At 35.4% G+C, this 25,524-nt stretch overlaps 1 pseudogene; it reads left to right on the top strand.

The window, feature by feature from the left end:
• The window catches only part of LOC107846580, a 64,947-nt pseudogene extending 40,907 nt beyond the window's left edge, over positions 1-24,040 (top strand).
• Positions 24,041-25,524: the final 1,484 nt, after the last annotated feature.

The following is a 25,524-nucleotide window of genomic DNA, read 5'->3' as shown; positions in this document are numbered from 1 at the left end:
TGTCTAAACTTGTAATGGAAGATTCTGTAGTTACTTTCTTGCAAGATGGAAGAGACACAACAAGCTATGGCCATTCTATATATATAGTTGCCCCATCGTTTTTTCCTATTGCTTTATGAATTATCCATTGCACTTCATTTCCCTAACTCATGGCCCTTCTAGGTAAACCTTGCCACAATAAAAGCTTATTCCAGATGGTTGCTATATATGAACATGTGAACAAAAGATGGCCAAGCTCTCATCACGAATGTTACATAGCACGTAGGTCTTGTCAACAAGAATCCCCCCTTTAGCTAGTCTATCTTTTATTGCTAGTCTTCTATGGATGGCTAAGTATAGGATGAGAGTCCATCTCGGAGGCACTCCTTGATTGTTACAGATCATTTTTCTGCATGGTACCTCTGAGAAGGTACCTCTTAATTTAACATACATACTCTTTATTTTGAACTGTGTCTGCCTAAGTATTTCATCAGGGCTTAGACCAACACTCTTTATGTACATCTTAGCTTTATAAATTTTTTATGTCATCGATGCTTCCTGGCCAGCTTCATATACAAGGAGCTGCTTATCTTTCCAATAATAAGTATGCATTAATTGGACCCTAGCTTATCTTTTTTATGACTGAGATTCCATAATAGCTTACATATTGCAGCCTCATTCCATGTTTCAATATCCATCAGGTTTCGTCCCCAACAACCATTGGAGTACAAACAATATCCCATGCTAGTAGGCTTTTCTAGATATATCACATCCCCCTGTCCATAAAAATACCCAGCCAATAGATAGATTCAATTTTTGAATTACCTTTTTGGCCAGGATGAAGATCTGCGACCAATAAAGTTTAATGGAAAATATCACACTCTGAATGAGCTGCAATCTGCTGGCATATGATAAAAAATTTAATGTCCATGTGTTGATTTTGGTCAGCATTCTTTCCAGTAGAGGTTCCCTCCCATAGATCAAGAATTCATCTACTAAGTCAAGATCATCAAGAAAGAGTCAAGGCTAGGATTTCTTTTTTCGAATTAAAGAACATAAGGTATGTGAGACTACTCTAAAAAACTTGGGCATAAATTTAAGTGTTTTATCAAAATTAAAAGAAAATCCCCAACTATGATTTACAATGAAGTATTCTATCTTGTCTTCCAAAAGTATGCATCATGGTATTGTTTTGAATAAAGTATATGGGTTTTGAATTACTTTTCATGGAAATTGAGTTACAACTATATATATATATGTGATTTCGTGTAATTTTTATGATTTATCGAGAGCATATGCATGAATTCCCTCTCTTGTTGGGAAGTAAAGTTTAAATATTCAATATGAATTATTTGGAATGCATGCTTTGGATTTTAAAAGTGATCTTCTAACTATCATGGTGTTTGACATGTTTTATACGTGATGAGAAGGAGTTTCTTGCTACAACTACATCATTGTTTAAAAAGAAAGAGAATTGCATATGTTTGACTAAATTGACATGATCACCACATGTTTTGAATCTCGCAAATAGATAAAAAATGTCTAATATTTCTTGATAATTCAAAGTAATACCTCTATTATGATGTTTTAAATCTTGGGTGGTCATGTGCATATTTTAAAAATCAGGGGCTATGAATTTGTCATGATATGGACTTGTAAGTAAGGGTATGATGATACCCGGTGATAGTATGCCCTTAACAAAATAAATGATGAATGTTTTGACTGCATGGAGAATGGTTTTAAAGAATTAAAATTGGGCCCAAAAAGAGGTAGATGGTTACCCAAAGAAAGCGTTAAGGGCTCAGTGCCATAAACCGAGTTTGCCGACTCGGGTGATATGATTGGCTAAGGCCAATGTATACTTGTCCTTGAGACTCTGGTATACTAGAATAGAAATTAGGACCCCAACTCATGCAGCACACTTGGATTGGGAGCTTGGCCGCCGACTTAAGGGTGGATTCCTTATAGCCCGTGGGATTGTAGAAATGTAGGGTGTACTATCCATCTCAGAATTAAGACAAAGCGTGAGTCATGATTTCAAGGGAAGTATTTGAAAATTTTAACAATGCCCATATTTTTGACGAAATTATGTGTAATGTGTCGATAAACGCTCTCAATTATTTTGTATTAAAAACATGTTATTTTGAGTTGTTTCACATACCAGTACATATGTATTGACCTCCTATATCTCAGGATCTGAGGCACAGTCTTGTGTCTTTATCCAACAGTAAACCGATTCACGTCAAAGATAGTAGTTGGTGAGCCTTCTCTATTTTGGAAGGCCTGTTGTGCAGATTTCTATTATTTCTCTTGTTATGGTCTACTAGGGGCCTTGTCCTAGTTTTAGAATATAATTTAGACATGATGTTGGTTATCTGTTTGTTAGAGATTTCGCAGACGGTTGTTAAGTGTTATTAGGATTCATAAACTCCGTGTTTGGTATGTTATCTTGAAATAAATTAAGTGTCCATGTTACCATTTATTAATCTTCCATATTTCTTTATTTTGTATGAACATTGTGTATGATTACCAGATAGAATAGGGTGCTTGGGCCTTCACGGCTTGGGATGTTCATCATGGACAAGGCATCGATTTGGGTCGTGACACCTATGCTACGGAGCAATCGCCAAAGCACACTGCATCAGCATTGCATTGTCCATGTGCCGCAAACCCTAAGGGCTTATTTGTCCATATGGCTAAAAGCCTTTTTAGGGCATCAAAAAGTATTTTGTTGGATTTATTTTAAGGGCATAAAGGTCTTTTATCATCCCATAACAATTTTCAACACTCTTTGGATGAATATTAAGTCTTAAAAACGTTATTTTCATCCCACAAAATCCCTAACCATCTCTCCATAAGAAAGAGAGGAGAAACTACCTAGGGTTTGAGGATCTTCCACTTCAAGATCAGATTTTTCACTATGTCTTCTCAAATTCAAGGTGTGTAGAACTATTCTAAATATCATGGGCTAAATTATGTTTTCTTTATGGATTTCGATTGATAATTATGCATGGATATCTGTACGATTTCAAGAAACAACTTAATAGCTTGAATTAAATTTTTTTTCATATATAAGATGAGTTTCTAAAGGTGATTTTGAGCATGCGTTGTGAAATTCCCTTTACCATGATAAAACTATGGTCTTAATAAGTTATTACTTGTGACTTGGGTTTGAGAACATGAATTATAAACCCCATTTTTTGATTATAATGTTTACGTGTGACAAGTGTTGGGGTTGTGTTATGCATGATGATAATCCTTGAATTCAAATGCCTCTTTAATTATTTTGCATTGTTCTTATGCACGCTTTCAAAAAGGTGTTTCAATGATAAAAAGTGACACAAGAATAACCAACAAAGACACAAATAATGCTCACCAAAATAGTCCACTAGTCTAAAAACTGTAGACCTCTTTGATGACCATACTCGGATTCAAGAACAACAACAAGAACACAAGATAATAAGGTGTTTAACACCTATTGGAAGCCAAAAATTCCAAACTATATTAAAAATAATAGGATGAAGAACAAGAATATTATAACAACAAGAACAATATGGGTTACAATACAAGACACTACCAACAGTTACAACAAAATAAAGATAGAAAGATAGACAAATAGATGGTATAATCTTAAAAACCCAAGAGCTTATTCCACTCTTGAACCCTTAATACTACACACAATTATCACCTATCTCTTACAATTTGACACAAGAGAGGCATCCACCACCCAAGCACCAATGTATCAAGAAAAATGCAATATACAAATGATTCCACACTTGTGCAATGCCCTAGTTTGGATTGGACTCTCTCTCACTCTAAGACAAGTGTTCTTTCAATAATAATCCAAAAGAACTAGAAAACCTATAATGTTCTATTTATATTACATTACAAAATAAGAGACAAAAACTAAAGTCCCTTTCATTAATGGGCTCCAAATTTCCCATTGACTGCACTTTAGGGATGGGTTTGGGCCTTCTTCACACTTGGACTTGTGCACCATTTTAGGTTATCTTCCAAAATACTCAAAAAATATCCAAGGTCATGATCATACTAGTATCATCCTCTCCATATTAAGATGAATTTTTCCCATAAATTCATTACCTCACCTCTTTTACAAAGGCACTTCACAATCTTCTTCACCCAGCCACACATCTTCTCCATTTTCCTCACCTTGCATTTCAACCACTTCTTGCTCTCTATATTGAGGCTTTCCATCAATCTTAGCTGTTTCAATTACTACTTCTTCCCTAAGATAGTACAATTTTCCCTCTCTTAGAATCACGTTCCTCTGGTTTAGGAACTCACTAGACTTATGTCTCCACCCTTGGAATTTGAAGCATTGAAATTCCTTGGAATTGGAAGTGGAAATTGGTTTACCTTCATAACTAGTGGACTATTTTGGGGCAGCCTTGGTGCTCTCAATTTGGACAGACATGAATGAGCTCTCTTTGAGCTCCTTTTCAACCTCCAATATCGCTTGGAAGATTCCATTAATGGTGTCAAACTTATGAAGTATCATGCAAGGGGAGATGCCCTCGTTCAACTCAACTTTGAAGCGCATGATGTCATGACACTTGTTCTTTTGTTGATCTTGTTTCAACATCAATTATTGAAATTCGTCGTAGTAAGCTATGACACTCTTGCTCCCTTGCCTCAAATTATACAATCTGGAAAGGAGCTCATTTTTATAAGTCTCGGGCAAGTATCTTTTACACATAAGGTTTTTCAACCGCAACCAAGGAGGAGGCTGTCCCCCAATTATCTTATTCCCAAATCCTTTAACATACTCCCACCATGTATTAGCATACACTTTGAAGTGATCTATTGCATAACAACTTTTTTTTCTTCTGTTAGATCATTAAATTGGAAGATCTTGTCACAATATGACTAACATTCAAGGTAGTCTTTAGGATCACTCTCACCATTGAAAAAGGGAAGGTTCACTTTGATGGAATTGAGATCTACATCTTGGTTTGGGTGACCATCTCTCACCTCTCGGCCTAACTCTCTTTGTATACCACTCATTCTTTTTTCCCTTAATTAAAAAACATCATACGTCCCATAAGCATCATGTTTTCCTCCCCTACCATAGCTCTCAACATGGATGGGTCTATTTGGGTTAAGCAGAGCTTGTAGTGATGGGATTGGATTTGGATATTGAGGTCTTTGGTCAAGTAGAGTTTGGATGAGAGGGTTCGGTTTTGGTGGTGGTATTTGGGTTCCAAGACCTTCTTGTTGGACTTGGTGGAGTGGAGGATGGTTTGTTCTATCTTGTTCTCAGCTTTGGGAGTAAAGATTGGTTTGATTTGTTGCAATTGGTTGATATAGCATTTGATGCAAGCTCTCGGGTGTATAAGTTGGGGAGTTGTTTTGAGGGGTGGAAGTTCAACTCCTTTGGCTTTACACATGTTATAATCTCTCACTCATTGATGCCATATCTGTATCTAATTTCTCAGGACCCACATTCAACCTAGCCACATCTCGAGACATAGTTTTAAGGCGAGCAAAAATGAGATTGATGGCATTATTGTCCATTGTTTGAGCATTTGAAGCCTCGGTTTCCATTATAGTTGTACCAAAATAACCCTTCTTGTTATGGTCCAACAAGACACCCAATCAGTCCACAACGTCACACAAAACAATATAGCACAAATCCTACAAAACAAAACACACGTTAGTTCAAAACAACCTCACTACACTCTCACACACTTTGTGGTCTCACACTTGATTTCACAAATATTTGCAAGTCGGTTTGTAACTCGTGGTGAGTTGAAGAGTAAGTATAATCCTTAGTCAGAATGGATTCCTTGTTTGATGACTCAAGAAAGTAATGTACGAACTTGAATCAAGAAGTACTACGATTTAAGAACGATAAAATCACAAAAGAAACCTAGACACGAACAATGAATTCAAAGAACTAATTGACAACCTAGTAGAAGTTTGCTAGTTTGTTAATTAGTTCTAGGATAAACTAGTTGAAACCAAAAATCAACAAGTAGAAACTAGAATATCCAATTTTTTATCTTAATATTGACATGAATAGTAGCAAAGGTGACGTGGAAGCATGCAATTGGTCGTTGTCCCACCTAAATTTTTAGTCACAACTTGAAGATTAGTCCTCATACAAGCTTAGAATGGAAGACAATTAGTATTGGAGGGAAAACACAAGTCTTGAAACTCTTCAAATTTAACTCAAAAAGGTGAGATTTTACTTTTACTAGTTCCACAAAACAAGGCTCCTTGAAACAAGGTAAGTGGTTGAAAAGTTGATGTCAAGTCTAGGAAATGATGGGTTCAATTTCTTTCACCAATAATTTTACAACTTTGTCTTACACCTTTTTAGATCTATTAGGTACTTTAATATGGTCAAGATATGGAAGTGGATGAAGAACAACAAGAAAACCACAACAATTTTTCAAGAACACCAACAACACACCCAACGTTTACACCAAATCCACAACATATGGCCACTTTCAAGTTCACAACAATAATGCCAATGTATTAAGCTCAAACTTTAGATATAGACACTTGTAGTGTTAGTGAGAAATAAACAAACACTAGAAACACTCTAAACAAGAAAAATATTACTAGATCTAGACAACAAAATTCGGACAAGACTACAACAACAAGAACAACAATTTCTTGGCCAAGAACAAAAATGGACATATTGCACCTCTTTCTGGAATCTTTAATTTTTCGATAATTTTTTTTTTGAATTTTCAAGTTTATGAGCCTATGATTGATCTTTTGGGAAAAAGATCATGCTATTCTCTGATACCAAATAATACAAGAATAACCAAGGAAGACACAAAAAACACACACCAAAATATTCCAGTAGTCAAGAAATCGTGGACCTCTTTGATGACCACACCGGAATTCAAGAATAACAACAAGAACACAAGAGAATAAGGTGTTTAAAACCTATTGACAACTTACAATCCCAAACTATATTAACAACAATAGGATGAAGAACAACTAGATTATTACAACAAAAATAATATGGGTTAAAATACAAGACACTACCAATGGTACAACAAAATAAAGATAGAAAGGTAGACAAATGGATGGAATAATATTAAGAACCCAAAAGCTTATTCCTCTCTTTGACCCTTAAAACTACACACAACTATCACCTATCTATTGTAATTTACACAAGAGAGGCATCCACCGTGCAAGCACCAACGTATCAAGCAAAATGCAACACACAAATGATTCCACACTTGTACAATGCCCTAATTTCAGTTGGACGCTCTCTCACTCTAAGAGAAGTGTTCTTTCAATAATAACCAACTAAAGAACTAGAAACCCTATAATGTTAAAATAAGAGACAAAATACTAAAGGGCCCTTTCATTAATGGACTCCATACCGCCTATTGAGTGCACTTTATGGGTGGGTTTGGGCCTTCTTCACACTTGGGGTTGTGCATCCTTTTAGGTGATCTTCCATAATACTTAAAAAGTTTCCAAGCTCATGATCGTACTCATATAAAAAAGGCTCTTGTGACCAAAAAAAATTACTTGTGATAAATGATAACATTAGCCACCATATGTGTAAGTCATGAAAATAAAAATAGAGGGTTTATGGATAAGTTGCACATGCTTTTGAAATAATAACTCTCATATGATTTTTAAATCTTTTGGTGGTTATTTACATGTTATTGAATGGGAAAGGCTGTGATATTGTATGATAATGAATGACTTGCAAGTCTCGATATGACGATACATATTATGATATGCCCTTAATAGAATTAGAAATGAACTTCATTGTAAGAAAGAAGCATGATTTTAAAGTATTAAAATTAGTCTTAAAGATAGTTAGATGGTTACCCAAAGAAGACATTTGAGTGTAAAGGCTCATTGCTAGAAATTATGTTTTGCCGATGTGGGTTTTATGATATGTTATCCTACATGGGAGGATAATTTGACATCTCACATGGGGGGATTCCTCTAGTATACTCACATCGGGTATACCAATTTATGAAAACACCAATCATTACGTCAAACTTGAATTGGGGGCTTGGCCACCGAGTTAAGGGCAGATTCCATATAGCCCATGGGATTGAATGTATGTAGGGTGTACCATCTAGCTCAGAACTAAAGTCAAGAGTTGATTTCAAGTATTTACTTGAATGTCTGAAATTCTTTAAAGTATGCCCATAGGTTTGATTTCTATTATGTAAACTGTTTTTCATAATGCTTTTGATCATGTTATATGAATTATACTGCTTTTGAATTGTTCTACACAACAACACATTTCAACTATTAATGGTCCTTTGTGGTAGCTACATTTTCTCATAATGTAGGATCTGAGGCTCAGTCCAGTGTTCCAGTTCAGCAACAGTAGATTATTCTAAGAGTTCTTAGTTGGTGAGCCTCCCTTACTTCTGAAGGCATCTTATCCATGTGATGGTTTTCAGTTGATTTATGGTCCGACCGGGAGCTTTGTCCCAATTTAGACAGACTATTATTTTCATTTTAGTAGAGGGTTCATAGATTATTTAGATTGGATTTAGGTTTTTCCTTTTGATACAATGTTATGAAGTTTTAAGTTTGATTTCGGGAATACCATATTTTCTATTTATCTTCTGCTCTTTTATACCATACGAGTTATTCTTATGATAAAATGCTAAGGGGTCTCTCGGGCCTTCAAGGTTCAGGATGTCTATCGCGGCCATGGCCTTGGTTTGGGTCGTGACAACTTATGTGAATCCTTTCTTGTGAGCATACTTTTTCAGGATATTTTTAGGTTGTTTATAGTATTTACTCTAATTTTGTACACTTTATTAACTCTTCTTGTTGGTATAGTGAAATTGCTCCCCTCCACTTATGGGCGTCATTCACACTGATCGAACCACGTTAATATATGACTTTTTTTTTCTATTTAATTATTGTTATTATTATCTTGTTATTGTCTTTCTTATTATAATTATTGACAAAAAGGCAAAATCAAGTATTATTTTAAATCTCACAAATAAGGTTTTATCTGAAGTGTCTTCAGAAACCATAGCCAAAGGAATGTGGAAAAAATTAAAGACCCGGTATATGAAAAATACAATGAAAAACAAGCTTTACCTAATGCAAAAGTTTTACACATTTTGTATGGTTGAAGGTACACCTAGACTCTCACATATTGATGCATTTTATTCTATTCTTACGGATTTGGGTATATAGACGCTAAAGCTAATGATGAAGATCAAGTCTTCTTATTAATTATTTCCTTACCCCAATCATTTAAGCATATTAGAGATACTATGCTTTATGGAAAGTATAATAGCTCTTACAGGGAAATCAAATCTATCTTGGAATCAAAAGAATGGATAAATAGAGATATTAATGTGGAAAGTAGTGGAACCTATGAGGAAGGATTGTTTGTAAGAGGTATATCTAATAAGAAAGAATCAAATAGTGAGAGGTTTTAATCAAGGTCAAAGTCAAGAAATATAGTGTGCAAATACGTTCATTAAAAAAGTTATATTATTTGTGAATTTTGTAAGTTGAAAAACAAAGAAAAGGATAAGAAAAACAAAAATGAGAATCAAACTAATAATCATACTGAAGCAAGTGTAGCTGCTAATGAGTCTGAGGAATCTATATATTTATGTTGGAGTTAGAGTTGTCTTGATGGCCAACAGTGCTCCCTGCAAAGTTTTTGGTAAACGTATAGACCAAATCAAAATGCACGATATGGTGAAAACACTCATCGATATTAGATATGTTCCTTACTTAAAGAAAAATCTCATCTCATTGGGCACTTTAGAATCACTTGGGTGCAAATACAAAGGTGAATGTAGAGTTCTGAAGTTCTCTCTAGGTGCTCTTGTGATCATAAAAGTACGTTGATATGGTATGTTGTACACTTTATTGGGATCCACTATTACAGGTGCTGCTGTTGTTTCCACTTCAAATTAATTTGATTATGACATCACCAAATTGTGGCATATGCGATATATGAATGAAAAATGTCTTTCCATCCATAGCAAAAAAGGACTTCTATATGGACAAAGTATCTAGAACTTGCAGTTCTGTAAACATTATGCGTTCAGAGAGAAGAAAAGTTCAGTTTTAAATCTCCAGCAATTCATTAAACAAGATGTACTTTTGACTATCATTCATTTAGATCTTTGGGTTCCTTCTCATACCCTATCAAAAGGTGATGTTAGGTATCTGTTAACTTTCATTGATGTTTACTCAAGGAAAGTTTGGTTTTATTACGTCAAAAACAAAAGTGATGCTTTCCTAACTTTCAAACAATGGAATGTTTTGGTGATGAATATTTTTAATGTGGTAAATAATGGAATGTTTTGATTGAGAAGCAAATAAGAAAACAGTTCAAGATTCTTAGAATAGATAATGGCTTGAAATTTTGTAATGATAAGTTCAATTAATTTTGAAAAAATAAAGGAATAGCTCAATATCTCACTATGAGGATGACCTCTCCATAAAATGGTGTTATAGTATGGATGGACAAAACTCTTTTGAAATTTGCTCATTGCATGATTTCAAATGCTGGATTGACAAACACTTTTTGGGCATAGATTTTTTCTACAATTTGCTATCTTGTCCATCGTGCTCCTTCTTCACCTTTGAACTTTAAGACTCCAGAGGAAGTATCATCAGGTACTCCTTCTAATTATTCTGATTTAAAATTTTTTTTGGTTGTCCTGCATATATGTTAGTGAATGATAGAAAACTAGAGCCAAGGGCTAAAAAGTGTATTCTCCTTGGATATGCATATCATGACCCAAACTGGGGCCCTAGATGTGACAGAAACCCCAAGCCAACCAAGGCCTAAGATAGTCCTTTAGCTTACATAATATGCACAGTAATACGATGAAACTGCGGAAACCAATCCATAAAATTAAAGAGTTTGATAAATAACAAAAAAAGCATTTGATGGCCAGGTACAAATCTAGGACCCTTAACCCAATACAGTTCGGAAGATTCTATCCATAAAATATCTACTAAGTTAGGAAATGACCCCTACTATGCCAAAAGAAAAATCAATTGTATGATAATGATTGAATAACTAAAAAGTATGAATGTTTTCCAGATGATGCAGGGTACACAACTTCTCACCAGTTGTCCTATAAAGGGAACGAACAATCTAACATTGCACAGGGTTACAAGAAAATACCTCCAAACCAACATCATGAAATGATGTAGCATCCGGGGGTGGTCAGTACGACGAATACTGGCTTGCAACCCAAGGAAAGGGATACAAAATGGAAATATTAAAAACTAGTCATAAATCATATGCTCATTCACCATCAGTATAATAAGTGGCGGGGTAAGGGGCAAGGAACTTGAACCATGACCATTTAAAATTTAATCCCGACCTATGTAGTTTTCCCCGTCATCTATTAACCCACAGGATATATGGGTCCAGTACTCCCCAACCGTCGGGGCCACAATCTATGTTAGTCGCACGTACAGAGGTTAGGCAAAAGTCACCATTAGAGTAGAGCCACTATATTATCCTCATTTTAAGGACTATCCTCATGGTAAGGACACTATTTCATCTTCCAATTAAGGTACGACATCTTGATGCCGGAAAACATAAGCTTTGAGCATTGGTCTGAGGAGTGACACCTTCACGATGAAGCTATATAACTCCCTTTAGAGCCTAATTAAGGCATTTTTCACATAACAGTATTCCTCCAGTCATTCAGTAGGGCATATTCTTACTGGTATCATCATACCAAGATGTGTAAGCTGTTCATATCATGGCAATAAAATATTATCATAAATATTATTGACTCCTTAACCCCATGAGTCAGAACAATGCTCATATTCATCATTAAATTGTATAAGAATCTCAAAGCATGTCATAAATTTCAACACTTTCATTAGTTCAAAAAGATGGGTCGTCATCTCTGGTCATCATCTCAATTCAAAGCTTTTTCAAAGGGCTTGAAAATCATAATTTCAATCATTAATAACACTAAATGTTTCAAAACTTATATAATGAAATACATTTTTTCAATCATTTTATTCAAATCACCAAAACCCAACACAAGTGGTTATAAATAGTTTGTAAGAAGTGGGAAAGATTAATATTTAATATTTGTAATGATAATTCTCAAACCCAACTTTAAAATTTCAATTAAAAAAAGTAAAAAAATATCAACATTCACACTATAGGATAGTAATTAATGTATGGATTGTTCAACATACCTTTGCGACTGTAGAATTTTGAGAAGGGCTTGAATTCAGAGTACCTAAGGGTGGAATCCTTGGAAAGAACCCAAATTGATTTACTTAAGAATTAAGAGGAGGAATTATGGTATTAATCCTTGATAAATAATGGGAAATACGGGTTAAAGAATGTACAAATTCGTTTAATAGGGTAAAAGACAAAAAAGCCCTTGTCCCAACTAAAAAAAATAAAAAAAAAGCATTTAGTGCCCTTGGGCGTGGCACACTGATATCACAGCAACCCAAGGGTGTCCACGCTCTTATCACAGCATGTACAAGGCATGGTATGTCTCTATCACGGACCATTACTGGTTTGAATTCTCGAAATAACCCCGAACACTTTTAAAAAATTCTAAAACCGTCCCCCAATGATCCTATTACCATATCTAATCATGTTTTAAGTCAAAAATCATAGTTAAATATGAGGGAGGTTCTAAAGTAAAATCATAAAATTTTTTTGAGGTTTTACCATGCATCTGGGGTGAAAGGATACAAACTTAGGTATCGTGATCCTAAGACACCAAAATTTATAATTAGCAGAGATATAACATTTGATGAATCATCTATGTTACATCCAAGAAAGGAGCTTTCTAGTTCTTGCAATAAGAATAAAGAGTAGGGTGTATATAATAAGGTAGTGGTGGAGCCTGACATTCCTTGTAAGCCAAGCTCATTAGCTATGGAAAAAGATACAATTGAAACTCGAGAACTGAAGCTTCAGAAGTTGAGATAAAAGTTGATCTTCTAGAGTTGAACCAAATGTTTATTCTATAGGCACACACATACCAAAAATTTCAATTTAAAATCCCAAAAGGTAAGGATCTTATGTTGCATTTTCTTTTCAGTTGTACAGAAAATAGAAGAAATTATCGAAGTATCAAAGTATTCAAAAGAAGTTTTTGGTGTTGATTTAGCTAAGTGACCTATTGTAATGAATGAAGAAATTGAATCTCTTCATAAGAATGGTACTTGGTCCCTTATGAAGCCATCATCAAGAAAGAGAACCATTGGTTGCAAATTGGTCTTCAAGAAAAAGGATAAAATTCCATGGGATGAAGGTGCAAGGTATAAGGCACGATTAGTTGCAAAGGGCTATAGTCAGGTACAGGGAGTTGATTTTAATGATATTTTCTCACCTATTGTTAAACATATCTCTAGTCATTCTTACTTTCCTAAGGTTCCATGTATGATTTGGAATTAGAACAACTTAATATTAAGACAACTTTCTTACCTGGAGAACTTGAGGAACAAATATACATGCATCAACCTTAAGGATTTAAATTAGAGAAAAAGAAGATTATGTTTGCTTGTTAAATAAATCCTTGAACGGACTAAAACAGTCCTTAAGACAATGGTACAAAAGTTTTATTTCTTTATGATTGGTCATGGTTATTCGAGGAGAATGTATGATAATTGTGTTTACATCTGAAAGATAAATAATAGTCCATTTGATTTCTTACAGTTATATGTTGATGACATGCTCATTATTTCTAAGGATTTGATAGAAATTCACAATTTGATAAATCAACTGAAAAGTGAAATTACAATGAAAGATATGGGATAAACTAAGAAAATCCTTGGTATGGAGATCAAAAGATATGGAGGAGCCAACATGCTATTCCTAGACTAAAAGAAGTACTTGGAGAAGATCTCAAAAGGGTTTGGCATAAAAGATGCTAAACTAGTGAGTAATCCTCTTACTGCTCAATTTAAGTTACCAACTACTCAATCACAAAAGTCAGAGGAAGAAGAGAGTTATATGGCACATATACCATATTCTAGTATAGTTGTCAGTATCATGTATGCAATGGTGTGTACGCATCTTGACATTTCACAAGTAGTTAGTATTATATGTCGTTATTTGGCTAATCCCAATAAAATTCATTGGCAGACTATGAAATAGATTCTCAAATACTTGCGAGGTACTTCATGTTTATAGTTCGAGAAAAATACTAACACTTTGGTTGGTTTTGGAGACTCTGATTATGCAGATGATCTTGATACATATTTTGTATGGCTGTTTGTGATATCATCTAGAAATCTACATTACAACATGTAGTAGCTTTATCTACTACTAAAATAGAATATGTAGCAGTGACCGAGGTGATCAAAGAAGCCTTAAGGCTGAAGGGTCTATTTGTTGAACTTAGTTTACATTAAGGTGGTATTACTATTTTATGTGATAGTCAAAGTTCCATTTACTTGACTAATGATCAGATGTATCATGAGAGGATAACTCACATTGATATCAAGTATCATTACATTCGGGAAATCATTATTGACAGAAAAGTCTTTATTCAGAAGATCAATATCAGAGACAATCCTACTTATGAAGCCTCGTTCAGTTGGCAAGTTAAAGCACTGCATGAACTTGATTTCCATTAATGAAGAATGATTTATCCCATAGGGGCTTTTGCAGAGAGGTTGGAGCATATTACTATATTAGCCAAAATTAGGCCAAGGTGGAGATTTGTAATGTGGCCATATTATGGCCATTATTTTATTAAAAATCTCTTGATATTTTTGTGAAATCTTATGATATTTTTCTGAAAATCTCATGATATTTTGTTGAAAATATCTACCAAGAGATTTTTTCTTGGAGCCAAAGTTTGGCTATGTGGATGAGATTGTTCGAGATTTTTGTTTTTCTTTTCTATTCTACTTGGAGCCCAAGAACCTCTTCGTATAGATAGAGGAGAGTTCTTTTATTCTAAATAGATCTTGAGTCACTTGAAAAAATCATCATAGATTTCTTCCTTTTATCCTTTTTTAAGAGTATTTGTAAGATAGTGGATGTTGGGAAACACTTGTCTGACCCCTTTCTTGGAGTGATCTTGTAAGTTTACCCTTATGGGATATTTTTTGATTGATTAGAGTATTTACTCTAATTTTTCACTCTCTATTGTATTCTCTTGATGGTATAATGAAATTGCTCCTCTCCGCTTGTGGACGTAGGTCACACTAATCAAACCCGTTAACTTTCTGTCTTCTTTGGTTTTTTAATTGTTGATATTATTTTCTTGTTATTGTCTTTGTTATTATCATTATACTTGTGTTGACTAATATCTATAGGGTTCTTGATCCTAAAATTTACTACAATAGTCTAGAGGGGGAGTATAAGTAAGGCAGAAGAATCCATAGGGCGGTATGTTAGAGTTGTGACCTGAATTTTAGTTGATGGACCTTTATGTTTTTGGCTAGGACCTATTTGTACGCACGTAATATATAAGTGTGATTTAGTGGGTTATTTTATTATTCAAAAAATTTAGCCTTCTCCACGTTGTACTCTCTTTCCATTCTAGTGAAACCTTCTCTGCCTCTGCTTGTGGTTTTTTCCGTAATAGTTTCCATGTAAATCTGTGTGTTGTTTTTGTTTTATTTTACTTGTGGTTTGCTTATTCTGTTCGAATCATAACAAACTGGTATCAGAGCTTGGTTAATTATTTTCTCGGAGATGGTAACTATGAAGTATGATATTCCATTATTGGATTGCAACACTAAATTTTCGTTGTGGCAGGTTAAGATGAGGGCTATGTTCATGCAGATGGATTTGGATGATGCTCTATTAGGGTTTGATAAGATGCCCTCATCAGGAAAGGATGAGGACAAATGGCATAAGGATTGTAAGGCTCTATCTTAGATCCACCTTCATTTATCCAATCATATTCTTCAGGATGTTTTGAATTGGAATCTTTATGCATAACGAAAAGCCTAACAAGTAAGTTATATCTCAAACAATGACTTTATTCCCATCGTATGTCTGAGGGTGCATCTTTGGAAGATCACCTATCTGTCTTTAAAAAAATTATCTTTGATTTAAAGACTCTGGAGGTTAAGTATGATGAGGAATATTTAGGGTTAATTTTATTGTGTTCACTGCTTGCATCATATACGACCTTTAGGGATACAATTTTATATAGTCGTGATACCCTGATGATTGATGAAGTCTATGATGCATTGTTCTCTAAGGAGAAGATAAAGCATCTTGTGAATGGGTTAGAGACTCAAGAAGATGGTGTCATTATTCAAGGAGGAAGGACTCATAAGAGGAATTCTTAGGGTGATGATAGTAATAGGTAGACATCGATAAATAGAAACAAAACTTTTAATTACTATAAGAAGAAGGGCCATATCAAATCCGAGTATTGGAAGTTACAGAGTAAAAAGAAAAGAGAGGCTCAAAAACCAAAAGAAAAACTATCCAGTGAAGTACAGTGAAGCCAGTTTTGTTGAAGATGGCGGTAGTGATGGAAAACTCTTGGTAGTTTTTGATGGTAACTCCAAACCCTGTGAGGATTAGATTCTTGATTCAGCTTTCACGTTTCATACGTGTCATAATCGGGATTGGTTTACAACATATGAATCAGTCTGTAAAGGTGTTGTGTTGATGGGAAATAACACACCTTATAAGATAGCTAGAATTGGAACAATCAGGATCAAGATATTTGATGAGGTTGTGAGGACACTTGGTGATGTGCGGTATGTCCCTACCTGAAGAGAAATCTTATTTCCTTAAGTAACCTTGATTCGAACGATTATAGGTACACTAGTGAAGGTGGAGTCCTGAAGGTTACTAAAGGTTCTGTTGTTGTGATGAAGGGACAGAGAAAGTCTACAAATTTGTATGTCCTACAAGGCTCTACTGTTATAGGTGATGCAACCATTTTTAGCTCCTCTCTATTAGAAAGTAACATTGCTAAATGTTGGCATATGCGCTTAGGGTATATGAGTGAAAATAGGATGGCTGAACTAAGCAGGAGAGGACTTCTGGATGGGCAGAGTATTACCAAATTAGAGTTCTGTGAGCACTATATTTTTGAGAAGCAGAAGAGAGTCAGATTAACTAAAGGCATCCACTCAAATAAGGGAACACTTGATTACATTCATTTTGATCTTTGGGGTCCTGCTAGAGTACCTTCTAGAGGAGGCACTAATTACTTATTGACTATTATTAATGACTATTCCAGAAAAGTTTGGGTGTTCTTTCTGAAGAAAAAGAATGATGTGTTGCCTACTTTCAAGGAGTGGAAGACTATGATTGAAAAGCAAACAGGGAAATAAGTAAAATGCCTTCAGACCGAAAATGGTTTAGAGTTTTGTTCTCAAGTCAGAAGGAATTGTAAGACACTTGAAAGTTCATCATACTCTGCAGCAGAATGGTGTGGCCGAACGAATGAATAGGACTATAATAGAGAAGGTGCGTTGTATGCTCTCTAATGCTGGTTTACCCAATATAGCTGCTTCTACATCTTGTCTTCTTATTAACCATTCTCCTTCAATTTTGATTGATAAAAAGCCTCTACAAGAGGTATGGTCTGGTACTCCTGCTGGTTATTCTGATTTAAGGATATTTGGATGTCCTGTGTATGCTCATGTTGATAATGGAAAATTGGAAGCTAGATCTGTCAAGTGCTTATTTATGGGTTATAAGCCTGTTGTTAAAGGTTATAAGCTCTGGTGTCCAAAAAATAGAAAGGTTATAATTAGCAGGGATGTTGTGTTTGATGAATCTGCCATGCTTTCGGCTCCCTCCAAATCTAGTGCTTCACCTCTAAATGAGCTTAGTGACATGAATCAGCAAAAGTCAAGAATCCATGTTGAATTGCAGATTGGAACAGAATCTACACCAGTGCCTACTTCTCAGTCTAGCCCGGAGATACAAAGTGATACTATTTCTTCTTTACCACCAGTGGCACCACAATAATCAATTGTTAAAGATAGGCCTAGAAGAGATATTAGACCTTCTCACAAGTATGCTGAACCTGATTTAGTTACTTATGTATTGAGTGTAGCAGAAGGTATTGATTCTGGTGAAGATCCTTCTTTTTACTCAGAGGTAGTTAGTTGTGGTAATTCCAGCTGATGGATGATTTCTATGCAGGTGGAGATGGAATCACTTTATAAGAATGGAATATGGGATCTGGTGAGATTGCCTAAAGATAATAAAGTTATCCATTGCAAGTGGGTATTCAAAAAGAAAGAAGGAACATCGAGAGTTGAAGATGCTAGGTATAAAGAACGACTAGTTACTAAAGGTTACAGTCAGGTTTCATGTATTGACTTCACAGATGTGTGTTCCCCTATTGTAAAGCATAGTTCGATTCAAGCATTGCTTTGTATTGTGGCTATACATAATCTTGGCCTTGAGAAGTTGGATGTCAAAACTGCATTCTTACATGGAAAACTTGAGGAGGACATCTATATGCAACAACCAGGGGGTTTTGTAGTCTCAAAAAAGGAGGACTATGTATGCTTGTTGAAAAAGTCTCTTTATGGCTTAAAGCAGTTGCCCAGGTAGTGGTATAAGAGGTTTAATCTTTTATGACCTCTCATACATTTTAGAGGAGCAGCTATGATAGTTATTTCTACTTCAAGGAGGTAAGTGATGGTTCATTCGTGTATCTTCTCTTTTATGTTGATGATATGTTGATTGCAGCAAAGGATGTGAGAGAGATAATAAAAGCCAAATCCCAGCTTAGTAAGGAGTTTGAGATGAAGGATCTAGGAGAAGCAAAGAAGATCCTTGGCATGGAAATTATACAGGATAGAGAAAAGTGTAAGTTATATTTGAGTCAGAAAAGGTATTTTGAGGAAGTGCTTCACAGGCTCAATATGCAAAATGCCAAACCTTTAAGTACTCCATTAGTAGCTCACTTCAAACTCTCGGCCACTTTATCTCTAAAAAAAGATGATGAGTGTGACTATATGCTTGAGTTCCATACTCTAGTATCGTCGGGTCTCTTATGTATGCGATGGTGTATTCTCAATCAGATTTGTCTTATGCCATCAGTGCAGTTAGCAGATACATGGCAAATCCTGGCAAAGAACATTGGAAAACAGTTCAGTGGATTTTCAGATACTTGCATGGATTTACTGATGTTTGTTTGCAGTTTGGGAAAAATAGAGATGGAGTAAGCGGGTATGTTGATTCTGATTTTGTAGGAGATCGTGATAAAAGAAGGTCCCTTACAGACTATGTTTTCACCATTGGTAATTGTGCTATTAGTTGTAAAGCTACCTTACAAACTACGGTTGCTTTGTCAACTACTGAGACAAAGTACATGGCTATTATAGAGGCTTTCAAGGAAGCTATTTTGTTGAAGGGTCCATTTGGTGAACTTAGCAAAGACTTACAGATTACTATGGTCTTTTACGATAGTCAGAGTGCTATCTTCCTTACGAAAGATCAGATGTTTCATGAGAGGACAAAGCACATCAATGTTCGGTATCATTTTGTGCATGAAATTATTGCTTGTGGTGATATTGTGGTGAAAAAGATTAGTATTCATGATAATCCCGCTAATATGATAACCAAGACACTACCAAGTGCCAAGTTTGAGCATTGCTTGGACTTGGTTAGTGTTAGCTGTTAAGATGTGCCCTTAGGGGCTTTTGTGGAAGAGGTGGAGAGTTTGTCTTGAAATGGATTTGAGTTCTAAATTAGAATTCATGTCAAGGTGGAGATTGTTAGAGTTGTGACCCAAATTTTGGTTGATGGACCATTATGTTTTTGGCCTAGGACCTATTTGTACGTACGTAATATATAAATGTGATTTAGTGGGCTAGTTTATTTCTTAGAAAATTTAGCCTTCTGCACATTGTACTCTCTTTCCATTAAAGTGAAACCAGGAGCCTCTGCCCGTGATTTTTCCCGCAAAGGTTTCCACGTAAATCTGTGTGTTGTTCTTGTTTTCTTTTACTTATGGTTTGCTTATTCTATCCGAATCATAACACAGTATGTGGCTACAATTAATGGGGCAGAAGTAATTAGAAGTAATTGAGAATTAAAAACCAGTGAATTAATAACCGTATAAAGAAAGTACAATTCAAACTACATTGTAGAGTCTCAACCAAATTGTGCAGTGGTTTTTGTTCTTTATCTTAACATTTCGTAGTTGGATTATACGTAAATCCAAAAAAGCAGCAAGCAAAGTAAATATTCACAATTCATGTGGTGGAAGATAACGAAAGTACTAACGAACTGAATAATGCCATACCTGAGGTGTAATGTCGGATGACATCTTGAATGACTTCAGGAATTTGTGATTAACTATTCTAAAGTTTGCATGGTGTGAAGAAGGAAAATTTGGAAAGAGGTAATTAGAGAACTGAAGTTTAGTTTGTGCCTGATTCAAGAAGTTAATTGCCTAAGGGGGCATTTGACATGGAAATTTTTTACTTTTATCCGCAGTTGAACTCTAGAGAACACGTATGGCAATAAAGTTTTGAAAAATTCTGTTTTCACTTTTTTTTTTATTTACTATCAAACCAACATTCTTTTATTTGGAATTGGCAAATAGCCTGGAGGACAAAATAGGGGAAGACTGATGTGACTCAAGTTTTAAATACTTATTCCAGGAGGCCAAAATAAACAATTAAAAGACTTAGTAACTGTCATAATACAGTTACGGAGTAGTTTTTTCGGTAGAAAAAGGGGCAGGCGGTAGAGGAGGGTATTCAGGAAAAAGGAAAAGGAGATTCTGGAGAGTTCTAACCTCTCGAATGGCTAGAAATGTGGGAGAGTTCTAGCCTCTTGAATGCCTAGGAATGTTGAAATCTGTGTAAATTTAGTGTTATGTATTGTATAACTAAAGTTCATTAAAGTATTAGGATATAATTGTAACGCCCCAAGAACCTATCCCGAGAGGTCACACGGTGCTTAAGGCCACACACAGTCTTAAGCTAACCCTCTGAGCCTGTCTTTACTCCTATAATTCACCATGACAATAATCGAGCGGTAATAAGGAAGAATAATCATGCCATGAACATATTGAGATACAAAATAATACTGTCCTGTACAATCAAAATACCAAGGTTCTGTACATACTGGTACTCTAGTCTGACAAAGCCTCTACTACATAAGACTGAAGAGCCATTGGGACAGATCCCCAACTGGCTCATGCTGAACGAAAAAATAAACAACCATCAATTAACAAGACAAAAATCATGAACATAGGTCCTCGAACCATGAGGACTCACCAATTGCAGGAATGTAGATGAAGGTACTCGTAGATCACTGTCGCGGCTGACACTAGGCACCAGAACCTATATCACGAGGAAATATAGAATAAAAAAGGGTATAGGAGTCAGTACTTGGGAATGTACTGAGTATGCGGGGGCGGATGCAGCATTTTAAATAATATCATAAATGTATAAGAAAACCATGCATGCTAACTCTCTTCGCTTGAATTATCTAAAACATTATTTTCATAAATCATCAGTAATAACACGTGCTTCATAAATCTCATAAATCATTCAACTCAACTCCAAAAGCTTTGACTCATGACTTAGAGTGACTCGATAACTCAAGGTATTTGGATCATTATGGGTCTGGGAGTTTCTTATAACCGACATAACTACTCCATGTGAGCCGCATAGAGTCCAACGTTTTGCCCTTCTAAGGAGAGAACCCCACATTGGCAGGGGTGTCGTACTTTTGCCAGGGAGTACAACCTCAATCTCATCATCACAATCTCATACTCGGCCTTTGGCCCACAATTATCAACATCAATCCTACGGTGGCACATAGTTCTGGAGAAATATCAAATTTTTAGCTTGGTGCTAAATACTCCTCCCAGACTCAGCTCAGAACGCGTTAGGAAATCCACCCCAATCAATATCAACTCATGGGTCTATCATGATGGCCAAAAAAACTGTATATCTCATCGGTAAATCATATACGACTGTGGATTCCTAACTCGACTCAAAATCAAACAATCTTTCTCAACATCAAGTAACCTTGCTTATCAAATCATTTCAAATACCAAAGCTTCAAGGAAACATCATTGGACTCATTCTTGACTTTCAATCTCAAGTATCGATATGTATTCAATAGTCAAATCTCTCATACAATAACACAAATCTTGACACTTATCATAAATCACTTAGAAATCATCAATATATATAATGACAATATACAACTCATGGAATAAATGCTCAATTTAAGAAGCATAATGGTGAAATAACCATAAATATCAAGCTTATTCAACTGAAGTCTCATAAATCATACATAAAGAAATTTGGGTGTAAAACCACTTGCAAAATCATGTAAATCAATAATAGAAAGTAAATCTTTAGGCACAAGAACGAAAGAAGCGTTCTTGTTCAAACCCCACATACCTTGGATTTTGATTTGAAGATGTAGAAACTTGTTTGGAACTCTTCTCACACTTTTAGGCCAAGATTCTTGACGCCTTTGACTTGAGAAACTTAGTTCTTGAACAGCTTGGAGAAAGTCATGGAAGTTTCTTTGAATTTCTTAGAAGAGGATTTGGACTTTGGATCTTGTAGAAACCCTAGTTTCTAGGAGATTCTTGGAAGATTGGAAGAGAAAGAAGAGGAAATGAGTGTCTCTTCTCCACTTTGATATATATATATAAGACCACATGGGGAGGAAATGACCAAAATACCCTTTTTGAAAATGCTGAAATTTGCTGATTGGGGCCTGTGACGGTCGACCTGACGGTCCGTCAAATGGACTGACAGTCCACCAAGTTGTCCGTCACTCCAACAAAAAAAATGGAACCTTCTGCCTCGACGTGATGGTTGAAGTGATGGTCTGTCACTAAACTGATGGTCCACCAAGTCGTCCATCACTCGAGGGCCAGAAATGAGACATTCTGTCTCTACCTGACGGAACCCTTGACGGTCCGTCAACTTTTTGACGGTCCACCAACTTGGCCGTCGCACGATGGCTTGAAAAAAGAGTCACGGCCTCAGCTTGACAGGGTACTTGACGGTCCACTAGGGACCTGTAGGTCCACCAGGTCGACTGTCAAACCTGGGCGATCCGATACCGTTGAGTAAAATAGCCATAACTCACTGATCCGATGTTGGATTTTGATGAAATTGGTATCGATGGAAATCTTATTCAATGCTCTACATGAAAAAATGTAGAAATTAGAGAAATAAAACATGTTTTAAACATCAATCACTTTGGAAGTCATACATATCCACTCAAAAGACGGATTTAGGCTTAAGAAAAGATTGGGGTATTACAATAATTTATAGTGTTAAAAGTGTTTTAAGTGTTAACAATATCCGAGCAGCTAATTTCAGAATTCTTGTTGTAATATCATGTATTTAGTACAAAATATCAGTATTTGTTCCTTTATCTACTATTTTTCTACAGAAAAGTCTATTAATTTTGTGATAGAGCAGTAACGTTCGGGTATGGTGAGTAAAATAGAGGGACACATTGAATAGGTAGAGACTAATTTGACAGGAATAAGCAAAGATGTCAGAAAACTGGAAGGATGGTTTCAAGAAATGAGAGAGTCTCTTGTAAGAATTGAAACCCAAGGGAGAACTGTGATGACAGAAGCATCCCTTCTCAAACAAGATCCATCGAAAACTAAGAAGAGGGAAGCAATGTCAACTTGTCTTTAGAAAAAGATGGGAAGAAGTTTTGAAATCTACAATTATCAGTTTTCGAAGGAGATGATCCTTTGGGATGGATTTTCAAAGTAGAACGATATTTCCAAGTGAATGAAATTTCTGAAGTGAAAATATTATGGGTAACAGGTGTTTGTTTGGAAGGAAAAGCCTTAAATTGGTATTACTGGATGGAATCTCGACAACAAATGTCAACCTAGGAAGACTTAAATGAGTGCTTTTAAATCGATTTTATGATTCTCAAAAGATCAACCAATATGTTATCTTAATAGGGCTGAAGCAGACCACCATAGTAACTGTGTTTCGTAAAGAGTTTGAAAAGATGTTAGCATCTATGAATGAGGCTTCTGATGAAATATTATCGGGAGCATTTTTGAATGGTCTGAAAGAGGAAATTCAAGAAGAAGTGATGCTTTTACGGACTCAAACATTGAGGGAGGTAATGGAGATAGTTCAAAAGGTGGAGGATTGAAATTATGTTTTGTAGGAAGTTCAAAGTTTTAAATTTGAACAAAATACAAGAAGTTTATGTAATAAACCAGTTGGGTTTAGACCCAATTATCCTCGTGTCGCAAACATACTTGAAGAATGTTACTCAAGAACTAGATCATCAAGTAGTAACATTGATTCACCAATGCATACTACTGCAAAGTCGACTACTTTGGCAATAAAATCAGAGGGACAATTCAAAAGGTTGTCTAATTCAGAATTTGCTCAAAAAAGACAACAAGGGTTATGTTTTAGATGTGATGAAAATCTTGGCCCCAATAATCATTGTAAAAATAGGCAGCTTAACCTATTAATTATTTCAAAGGCACCCAAAATAGATGAAGGTGAGTATAGAATATGCAATTATTGATATGCTATTTGCACATTTTCACCTGGAGGACAAGGTGACTCTTTTAGGGGAGGGTAATGATGTGGATCAAGTTATAAATATTTATTCAGGAGGCAAAAAATAAACAATTAAAAGACTTAATAACTGTCATGAGACAATTGCGGGGTAGTTTTCCTGTAGAAAAGGGGTGGGCCAATAGAGGAGGATATTCAGGAAAAAGGAAAAGGGGATTCCGGAGAGTTATAGCCTCTCAAATGTCTAGAAATCTGGGAGAGTTCTAGCCTCTCGGATGCCTAGGAATGCTGAAATCTGTGTACATTTAGTGTTAAATTGTATAACTGAAGTTCACTCAAGTATTAGGATATAATTTATAGTGTTAGCAGTGTTTTAAGTGTTAACAATTTCCAAGTGGCTGTTTTCAGAATTCTAGTTGTAATATCAGTGTATTTAGTATAAAATATCAGCATTTGTTCTTTTATTTAATGTTTTTTCTGCAGAAAAGTCTATCAAAGGGCCCATTATTTTGAGAGATTGGCATACCAATCCCTATTATTTAAGCCCGACTAAAATATATGGGAAAAAAAAAACAGGAGAGTGCGTTTATCTATGCACTACATATGGTAGGTTGAATTGTGACTCGATCGGTTTTAGTTGCCGTACTGGCAATGATACAGCTCCCATTCTATCCAGCTGTGGCAGTCCCCTCTTAAGAAGATCATTTGGTATCTGTGGACATGGCTTAGTGCTGCGAGTTTATCCGCCACTTTGTTTGCGTCGGTGTTCAATTTTTTAATAAAATTTCAGAAATTCCAAAAATAACAAGAAGGTGTTTGCACTTTTTTCACTCCAAATTACTCACAAAAATTCAAAAACAACTGTAATTTATTTCATACCCTAACACATCTCCAGATATCATTTTCCACTTTTAAAAACAAAAGCTACTTTTTTTTAATTTTCAAGCATGGTCAAACGCCTACTAACTTCTGAAAAAAATAGATAAATTCAATACCTGATTGTCTATGCCACGTCACCAGTCTAAGGATTCTCTTTTCTATAAGTATATATATAGAGAAGATTATTGAAGAGTAACTATATCTAAATTCTATACAATTAGATAT

This window comes from Capsicum annuum, unplaced genomic scaffold, assembly GCF_002878395.1.
Source record: "Capsicum annuum cultivar UCD-10X-F1 unplaced genomic scaffold, UCD10Xv1.1 ctg2819, whole genome shotgun sequence".
NCBI classification, from domain to species: domain Eukaryota; kingdom Viridiplantae; phylum Streptophyta; class Magnoliopsida; order Solanales; family Solanaceae; genus Capsicum; species Capsicum annuum.
This window is presented reverse-complemented; position numbering and strand designations above follow the sequence as displayed.